Here is an 11,051-nt window from a genome sequence, read left to right on the forward strand (position 1 = left end):
ATCAACAACAACAACAACAACATACCAAACAGAATGGAAACATCAACAACAACAACAACAACATACCAAACGGAATGGAAACATCAACAACAACAACAACATACCAAACGGAATGGAAACATCAACAACAACAACAACATACCAAACGGAATGGAAACATCAACAACAACAACAACATACCAAACAGAATGGAAACATCAACAACAACAACAACATACCAAACAGAATGGAAACATCAACAACAACAACAACAACATACCAAACAGAATGGAAACATCAACAACAACAACAACAACATACCAAACAGAATGAAACATCAACAACAAAACATCAACAACAACAACAACATACCAAACAGAATGGAAACATCAACAACAACAACAACATACCAAACAGAATGGAAACATCAACAACAACAACAACGGACATCAACAATGGAAACAACAACAACAACATACCAAACGGAATGGAAACATCAACAACAACAACAACATACCAAACGGAATGGAAACATCAACAACAACAACAACATACCAAACAGAATGGAAACATCAACAACAACAACAACATACCAAACAGAATGGAAACATCAACAACAACAACAACATACCAAACGGAATGGAAACATCAACAACAACAACAACATACCAAACGGAATGGAAACATCAACAACAACAACATACCAAACGGAATGGAAACATCAACAACAACAACAACAACATACCAAACGGAATGGAAACATCAACAACAACAACAACAACATACCAAACAGAATGGAAACATCAACAACAACAACAACAACATGGAAACCAACAAAACGGAATGGAAACAGAATGGAAAACATCAACAACAACAACAACATACCAAACGGAATGGAAACATCAACAACAACAACAACAACAACATACCAAACGGAATGGAAACATCAACAACAACAACAACAACAACATACCAAACGGAATGGAAACATCAACAACAACAACAACAACATGGAAACACCAAACAGAATGGAAACATCAACAACAACAACAACAACCAAACAGAATGGAAACATCAACAACAACAACATACCAAACAGAATGGAAACATCAACAAACAACAACATACCAAACAGAATGGAAAACAACAACAACAACATACCAAACAGAATGAAACATCAACAACAACAACATACCAAACAGAATGGAAACATCAACAACAACAACAACATACCAAACAGAATGGAAACATCAACAACAACAACAACATACCAAACAGAATGGAAACATCAACAACAAACAACAACATACCAAACAGAATGGAAACAAACAACAACAAACAACAACATACCAAACAGAATGGAAACATCAACAACAACAACAACATACCAAACAGAATGGACAACATCAACAACAACAACAACATACCAAACAGAATGGAAACATCAACAACAACAACAACAACAACATACCAAACAGAATGGAAACATCAACAACAACAACAACAACAACATACCAAACAGAATGGAAACATCAACAACAACAACAACAACATACCAAACAGAATGGAAACATCAACAACAACAACAACAACATACCAAACAGAATGGAAACATCAACAACAACAACAACAACATACCAAACAGAATGGAAACATCAACAACAACAACAACATACCAAACAGAATGGAAACATCAACAACAACAACAACATACCAAACAGAATGGAAACATCAACAACAACAACAACATACCAAACAGAATGGAAACATCAACAACAACAACAACATACCAAACGGAATGGAAACATCAACAACAACAACAACATACCAAACAGAATGGAAACATCAACAACAACAACAACATACCAAACAGAATGGAAACATCAACAACAACAACAACATACCAAACAGAATGGAAACATCAACAACAACAACAACATACCAAACGGAATGGAAACATCAACAACAACAACAACACAAACAACATCAACAACAACAACAACAACGGAATGGAAACATCAACAACAACAACAACATACCAAACGGAATGGAAACATCAACAACAACAACAACATACCAAACGGAATGGAAACATCAACAACAACAACAACATACCAAACGGAATGGAAACATCAACAACAACAACAACATACCAAACGGAATGGAAACATCAACAACAACAACAACATACCAAACGGAATGGAAACATCAACAACAACAACAACATACCAAACAGAATGGAAACATCAACAACAACAACAACATACCAAACGGAATGGAAACATCAACAACAACAACAACATACCAAACGGAATGGAAACATCAACAACAATCAACAACAACAACAACATGCCAAACAGAATGGAAACATCAACAACATACCAAACAGAATGGAAACATCAACAACAACAACAACATAACAGAATGGAAACATACAACAAAACAAACGGAATGGAAACATCAACAACAACAACAACATACCAAACAGAATGGAAACATCAACAATAACAACAACATACCAAACAGAATGGAAACATCAACAACAACAACAACATACCAAACGGAATGGAAACATCAACAACAACAACAACATACCAAACAGAATGGAAACATCAACAACACGAGATGTGTCCAGAATGACCCTATTCCCTTTATAGTGCCCTAGACAGGCTCTGGTCAAAAGGGACGAGGATGCCATGTTGGAGACGTCCTCTGCCCCGGAGACGTCCTCTGGCTCCGGAGACGTCCTCTGGCTCCGGAGACGTCCTCTGGCTCCGGAGACGTCCTCTGGCTCCGGAGACGTCCTCTGGCTCCGGAGACGTCCTCTGCCTCCGGAGACGTCCTCTGCCTCCGGAGACGTCCTCTGCCTCCGGAGACGTCCTCTGCCTCCGGAGACGTCCTCTGCCTCCGGAGACGTCCTCTGCCTCCGGAGACGCGTCCTCTGCCTCCGGAGACGCCTCTGCCTGCCTCCGGAGACGTCCTCTGGCTCCGGAGACGTCCTCTGCCCCCGGAGACGTCCTCTGCCTCCGGAGACGCCTCTGGCCCGGAGAGCGTCCTCTGGCTCCGGAGACGTCCTCTGGCTCCGGAGACGTCCTCTGGCCCCGGAGACGTCCTCTGGCTCCGGAGACGTCCTCTGGCTCCGGAGACGTCCTCTGGCTCCGGAGACGTCCTCTGGCTCCGGAGACGTCCTCTGGCTCCGGAGACGTCCTCTGGCTCCGGAGACGTCCTCTGGCTCCGGAGACGTCCTCTGGCCCCGGAGACGTCCTCTGGCCCCGGAGACGTCCTCTGGCTCCGGAGACGTCCTCTGGCTCCGGAGACGTCCTCTGGCCCCGGAGACGTCCTCTGCCTCCGGAGACGTCCTCTGCCTCCGGAGACGTCCTCTGCCTCCGGAGACGTCCTCTGCCTCCGGAGACGTCCTCTGCCTCCGGAGACGTCCTCTGCCCCGGAGACGTCCTCTGGCCCCGGAGACGTCCTCTGGCCCCGGAGACGTCCTCTGGCTCCGGAGACGTCCTCTGGCTCCGGAGACGTCCTCTGGCTCCGGAGACGTCCTCTGGCCCCGGAGACGTCCTCTGGCCCCGGAGAGTATTCTGAGATTCATAGTTGTACCTGTGTCATTGTAGTTACAGTATTACTACAGTATTAAAACTGTAACTACAGTGCTGCGGTAGCTGGGATTGCATACTGCTGGAGTGAACCCTTTTTAACCCTTTCTGTATTGTTTTTCTTGGGTGCCTTGTGACCGTGAATCATCGTCTATAGAATATTGCTTTCAACTCTGGTTCTGAAACTCTGTGTAGTTTATTATAAAGGTTGTCTGAAGAGGTTCTCTGTCTGCTCCACAGAACACTATGCTGTGAGTGAGCTGGTGAAAGCCTCCAAAGATGGACAGGATATAGACGGCGAAGTACTCACATATCTGGAACTGGCTCAGGTTGGTTTACTAGAACAGGATATAGACAGAGAGGTACCTGTCTGGAACTGGCTCAGGATGGTTTACTAGAACAGGATATAGACAGAGAGGTACTCACCTGTCTGGAACTGGCTCAGGATGGTTTACTAGAACAGGATATAGACAGAGAGGTACTCACCTGTCTGGAACTGGCTCAGGTTGGTTTACTAGAACAGGATATAGACAGAGAGGTTCTCACCTGTCTGGTACTGGCTCAGGATGGTTTACTAGAACAGGATATAGACAGAGAGGTACTCACCTGTCTGGAACTGGCTCAGGATGGTTTACTAGAACAGGATATAGACAGAGAGGTACTCACCTGTCTGGTACTGGCTCAGGATGGTTTACTAGAACAGGATATAGATCGAAGTACTCACCTAGGATGATTGTTCTGCAGTTTAAATACAGGATGATTGTTCTACAGTTTAAATACAGGATGATTGTTCTGCAGTTTAAATATAGGATGATTGTTCTACAGTTTAAATATAGGGTGATTGTTCTACAGTTTAAATATAGGATGATTGTTCTGCAGTTTAAATATAGGATGATTGTTCTGCAGTTTAAATATAGGATGATTGTTCTGCAGTTTAAATATAGGATGATTGTTCTACAGTTTAAATATAGGATGATTGTTCTACAGTTTAAATATAGGATGATTGTTCTACAGTTTAAATATAGGATGATTGATCTGCAGTTTAAATATAGGGTGATTATTCTACAGTTTAAATATAGGGATTGTTCTACAGTTTAAATATAGGATGATTGTTCTACAGTTTAAATATAGGATGATTGTTCTGCAGTTTAAATATAGGATGATTGTTCTGCAGTTTAAATATAGGATGATTGTTCTACAGTTTAAATATAGGATGATTGTTCTACAGTTTAAATACAGGATGATTGTTCTGCAGTTTAAATATAGGATGATTGATCTGCAGTTTAAATATAGGATGATTGATCTGCAGTTTAAATATAGGATGATTGTTCACAGTTTAAATATAGGATGATTGTTCTGCAGTTTAAATATAGGATGATTGTTCTGCAGTTTAAATATAGGATGATTGTTCTGCAGTTTTAAATATAGGATGATTGTTCTACAGTTTAAATATAGGATGATTGTTCTACAGTTTAAATATAGGATGATTGTTCTACAGTTTAAATATAGGATGATTGTTCTACAGTTTAAATATAGGATGATTGTTCTGTTCAATTTAAATATAGGATGATTGTTCTGCAGTTTAAATATAGGATGATTGTTCTACAGTTTAAATATAGGATGATTGTTCTGCAGTTTAAATACAGGATGATTGTTCTGCAGTTTAAATATAGGATGATTGATCTGCAGTTTAAATATAGGATGATTGTTCTACAGTTTAAATATAGGATGATTGTTCTGCAGTTTAAATATAGGATGATTGATCTGCAGTTTAAATATAGGATGATTGTTCTGCAGTTTAAATTGATCTGCAGGTTAAATATAGGATGATTGTTCTGCAGTTTAAATACAGGATGATTGTTCTGCAGTTTAAATACAGGATGATTGTTCTGCAGGTTTAAATATAGGATGATTGTTCTGCAGTTTAAATATAGGATGATTGTTCTGCAGTTTAAATATAGGATGATTGTTCTGCAGTTTAAATATAGGATGATTGTTCTGCAGGTTTCAATGTATTTCCCTTCTTTTGTTTTTCTTCCAGTTCCATAATGCTAACCAGTTAGCAGCTTGGTGCTTACATCACATCTGCACTCACTACAGCAATGTCTGTGCCAACTCTTCGCAAAGAGATCAAGGCCAAATCTGCACGTGAGTTATTAGGGTCCGCTGGTTCTGATCAGCACACAACCAATCACAACCAATCACAACCAATCACAACCAATCACAACCAATCACAACCAATCACAATCAATCACAATCAATCACAACCAATCACAACCAATCACAATCAATCACAACCAATCACAATCAATCACAACCAATCACAACCAATCACAACCAATCACAACCAATCACATCAATTCAATCACAATCAATCACACCAACCAATCACAACCAATCACAATGAATCACAATCATGAGAACACTGAACAGTTTGGTTTGTACTTCTATTCTGTTTCCTGTCAGATACCCTCTTCTCTTGATAATGTCTCTGCTTTTTGTTATCTCCTTTCCATTTGTGTTTTAATGAAGACCTAGAAAACAAGGTGATTGGACAGCCTAACTAATCAGTGACCTTAATGGATCAATCACGTCAAGGGAGGTTCTACAGTTTAAACATAGGAAAACCTTCTATGGAATGCAGTTTGCCACCTGTGTTCTGTACTGCCCAGTCTGTGTAGCCACACTACATGTTGTCTGATGGTCTGTCGGTGTTGTGTTTCCCTCCCAGAGAACCAGGAATATTTTGAGAAGCTACCCTCTGGCCTCTTGTGGTACTGGGGAGGAGGACTACACTCTTCTATTGGTGAGGAAGGAGAGGGAGAAAGATGGACTGGTTCTCAGCAAGCACCACAGCAGACTTCGTATGGTGCTGTCTGGAGCTACCCTCCCCTGCCGTGGCCTGAGAGGTCTGCCCTAACCCCCAAACCGCCCAGGGAATCTGCCTCCTGCCCCGTGCTCCAGCTTCTAACCCTGCACCCCGCAAAGAGGTCCCAACAACACACGCCGTACCAATGTTTTACTGTTAGATCATCTGAGCATCAAAACAGGAAATAACTATCTGACGATGCACTGTTATGTGCCACCCTCTTCATCTTGATGCACTGTCAGGTCCTACCCTCTTCTATTGACGATACACTGTCATGCCCTACCCTCTTCTCTTGATGCACTGTCATGTGCCACCCTCTTCTCTTGATGCACTGTCATGTGCCACCCTCTTCTCTTGATGAACTGTCAGGTCCTACCCTCTTCTCTTGATGAACTGTCATGCCCCTACCCTCTTCTATTGATCAATACACTGTCTACCCTCTTCTGGAATGGTCCTACCCTCTTCTCTTGATGAACCTGTAATGCCCTACCCTCTTCTATTGATGATACACTGTCTGGCCCTACCCTCTTCTATTGATGAACTGTCAGGTCCTACCCTCTTCTCTTGACAATACACTGTCTGGTCCTACCCTCTTCTATTGATGATACTGTCAGGCCCTACCCTCTTTCTTGATAAGTTTCAGGCCCTACCCTTCTTGATGATGCACTGTCAGGCCCTACCCTCTTGATGATACACTGTCAGGCCCTACCCTCTTGATGATACACTCAGGCCCTACCCTCTTCTTGATACACTGTCAGGCCCTACCCTCTTGATGATAAACTTTAGGCCCTACCCTCTTGATGATACACTTTCAGGCCCTACCCTCTTGATGATGCACTGTCAGGCCCTACCCTCTTCTTTTGATGATACACTGTCTGGCCCTACCCTCTTCTCTTGATGAACTGTCAGGTCCTACCCTCTTCTCTTGATGAACTGTCAGGTCCTACCCTCTTCTATTGATGATACACTGTCTGGTCCTACCCTCTTCTCTTGATACACTGTCTGGCCCTACCCTCTTCTATTGATGAACTGTCAGGTCCTACCCTCTTCTCTTGACAATACACTGTCTGGTCCTACCCTCTTCTATTGATGAACTGTCAGGCCCTACCCTCTTGATGATACACTGTCAGACCCTACCCTCTTGATGATACACTGTCAGGCCCTACCCTCTTGGTGATACACTGTCAGGCCCTACCTCTTGATGATACACTGTGGTGATACACTGTCAGGCCCTACCCTCTTGATGATACACTGTCAGGCCCTACCCTCTTGATGATACACTGTCTGGCCCTACCCTCTTGATGATACACTGTCAGGCCCTACCCTCTTGATGATACACTGTCAGGCCCTACCCTCTTGGTGATACACTGTCACGCCCTACCCTCTTGATGATACACTGTCTGGCCCTACCCTCTTGATGATACACTGTCAGGCCCTACCCTCTTGATGATACACTGTCAGGCCCTACCCTCTTGATGATACACTGTCAGGCCCTACCCTCTTGATGATACACTGTCTGGCCCTACCCTCTTGATGATACACTGTCTGGTCCTACCCTCTTGATGATACACTGTCTGGTCCTACCCTCTTGATGATACACTGTCTGGTCCTACCCTCTTGATGATACACTGTCTGGTCTCTTGATGATACCCTCTTCTTTTGATGATACACTGTCTGGCCCTACCCTCTTGATGATACACTGTCAGGCCCTACCCTCTTGATGATACACTGTCAGGCCCTACCCTTTTGATGATACACTGTCTGGTCCTACCCTCTTGATGATACACTGTCTGGCCCTACCCTCTTGATGATACACTGTCTGGCCCTATCCTCTTCTCTTGATGATACACTGTCTGGCCCTACCCTCTTGATGATACACTGTCTGGCCCTACCCTCTTGATGATACACTGTCTGGCCATACCCTCTTCTCTTGATGATACACTGTCTGGTCCTACCCTCTTGATGATACACTGTCTGGCCCTACCCTCTTGATGATACACTGTCTGGCCATACCCTCTTCTCTTGATGATACACTGTCAGGTCCAACCCTCTTCTCTTGATGATACACTGTCAGGTCCAACCCTCTTCTCTTGATGATACACTGTCAGGTCCAACCCTCTTCTCTTGATGATACACTGTCAGGTCCAACCCTCTTCTCTTGATGATACACTGTCAGGTCCAACCTTCTTCTCTTGATGATACACTGTCAGGTCCAACCCTCTTCTCTTGATGATACACTGTCAGGTCCAACCCTCTTCTCTTGATGATACACTGTCTGTCAGGTCCAACCCTCTTCTCTTGATGATACACTGTCAGGTCCAACCCTCTTCTCTTGATGATACACTGTCAGGTCCAACCCTCTTGATGATACACTGTCTGGTCCAACCCTCTTCTCTTGATGATACTGTCAGGTCCAACCCTCTTCTCTTGATGATACACTGTCAGGTCCAACCCTCTTCTCTTGATGATACACTGTCAGGTCCAACCCTCTCTGCTTGGGTCCACATGAATAACCTCCACATGGCAGGGCTCTACAGAGGGTACATTTTACTTACATTTGCGCCTAAATATTTTGCTGTGCAACCTGGAATTTGAATTTAGGAGCACCAGTGCACCTATAAAAATGAAGTATTCTCGCTACGTTGTTCAACCTGTCAACGTAGTGTGGTATGTGCTTTCTGTTTGACATGTAACATTATGGATGTAAATTGTGATTGTTGAAGTTAGCTGCAGCCACCGACACCAGCCCTGGATCTCAGTCTGAATCATAAATGATGCAAAAATAACTCTGAACCTGATGAAACACAGGACCTGTTCGTAGACGGGGCTTCATGCAGCCTTGGAATATCAACAACAACAACAACGTTGAAAGTACGTCTTGTGCTCACTGGGATACTGATACAGCTCCAGGGATAAACAGAGCTCCTGATTGAATCGATCCCCAGGTCGGTATGTTGAACCCAGCTGGAGGTGTTTCTCTGTATTCTGAAACACCTGTTCCTTTAACCCACCTGGTGATGGTAAAGGGAAACTCTATACTTGAAATCAATGTGTTTTTATTCATCAGCTGTATAGTAGGCTTTCTTTAGTTAACCAAAGCCATAACTAGTCAGTTTATCATATTTTAATATATATACCATGTGATTATTTATTTGTTGGTGATATTTACTATAGAAACCAAGTGGCTGGTTCTCTTGGTTCCTGCTGTCAAAGGTCTTTGATCTAGCTGCTCATCATCCTTCATATTCTTTATAACCAAGTGGCTGGTTCTCTTGGTTCCTGCTGTCAAAGGTCTTTGATCTAGCTGCTCATCATCCTTCATCTTCTTTATAACCAAGTGGCTGGTTCTCTTGGTTCCTACTGTCAAAGGTCTTTGATCTTGCTGCTCATCATCCTTCATCTTCTTTATAACCAAGTGGCTGATTCTCTTGGTTCCTGCTGCTCATCATCCTTCATCTTCTTTATAACCAAGGTCTTTGATCTAGCTGCTCATCATCCTTCATCTTCTTCTTCTTATTTAAAGGGAATGTTGTTGAATAAATGATTTGACTTAATGGCTTTATTCTAGTTTTGAACTGCCCAGTGTATATCCTAGGGTCTGGACTGTTGGTCTAAAGGTTAATGCAGACAATATGTACTGTTTCAATCCTCATACTGAGACGAGCCTGAGTGCCAGTCTGTTCCTGCTAATATGTTTGTGTTGACGATTCCATAAGGAGTTGGCAAGAGAGCAGAAATGTTTGTTTCACATACCTGTCAATAATACTATATGAATCAAATTCAGATGTAATGTTTGTTTCACATACCTATTAATAATGCTATTGTAATCATGGGTTTATGCTTTTGAGTGGAGCACCATCAGCTGAACCCGTCATGTAGAACAAGTTATTCAACTGATTAGAGTTCAGTACAACACTATTATATAGAAGGATATGTTGCTGTTATGAACGTGTAAACATCAGAGGGAGAGAGAAAGGTTTGGCAACAACCACTCAGCCTCACTCTGTCAGGAGAGGAGAGGAGAGGGAGGAGGAGCAGAGCAGCCTGTACCCAAGCTGTCACTGAGGAGCCAGACCAACACTGTATACATAACAGCTTTGGAACACAATGTCACATTCTATTATTAGTAATGATCATCATTATATTGCCTGGTGATTCTATAACCAATGTCAACATGAGTGTATTATAATCAACCTACAATAAAAGTAAGTTGTAGTTCCAGTATATGGACTGTAAGAGTGTCTTCATTTCCTTCCTGTTTTAAGTCCCAACCTATTATAACAGCTGTTATTCATGTTAATATTCTAGAACATTGTTAACCTTCTAGAAAATTTGCATTCCAGAACCTTGTTAACATTCTAGAACTTTGATGGCATTCTAGAATGTTGTCTGCATTCTAGAATGTTGTCTGCATTCTAGAATGTTGTCTGCATTCTAGAATGTTGTCTGTTGTCTGCATTCTAGAATGTTGTCTGCATTCTAGAATGTTGTCTGCATTCTAGAATGTTGTCTCCTAGAATGTTGTCCGCATTCTGGAACGTTGGCCCTTGCGATCTCTGCTTTGCACATCCCACAGTCATCCTGTCTTGTTTGTGAGAGAA

At 42.5% G+C, this 11,051-nt stretch overlaps 1 long non-coding RNA gene across 11 annotated transcripts; it reads left to right on the forward strand.

The window, feature by feature from the left end:
• Positions 1 to 6,508: 6,508 nt before the first annotated feature.
• LOC118380927 (uncharacterized) lies at positions 6,509 to 10,467 on the forward strand. 11 transcript variants are annotated; one of them, XR_008098614.1, is made up of 6 exons: positions 6,509 to 6,819; positions 7,360 to 7,486; positions 8,157 to 8,626; positions 8,733 to 8,800; positions 8,862 to 9,819; positions 9,923 to 10,467. It is a non-coding gene; the product is annotated as an uncharacterized LOC118380927 (long non-coding RNA). The 11 variants fall into 11 exon arrangements; XR_008098618.1 differs by having other exon boundaries at positions 8,862 to 9,741; XR_008098617.1 differs by lacking the exon at positions 9,923 to 10,467 and adding an exon at positions 9,820 to 9,892 and having other exon boundaries at positions 8,862 to 9,741.
• The last annotated feature ends 584 nt before the right edge of the window (positions 10,468 to 11,051 follow it).

The sequence above is a fragment of the Oncorhynchus keta genome, unplaced genomic scaffold (assembly GCF_023373465.1).
Source record: "Oncorhynchus keta strain PuntledgeMale-10-30-2019 unplaced genomic scaffold, Oket_V2 Un_contig_12993_pilon_pilon, whole genome shotgun sequence".
NCBI classification, from domain to species: domain Eukaryota; kingdom Metazoa; phylum Chordata; class Actinopteri; order Salmoniformes; family Salmonidae; genus Oncorhynchus; species Oncorhynchus keta.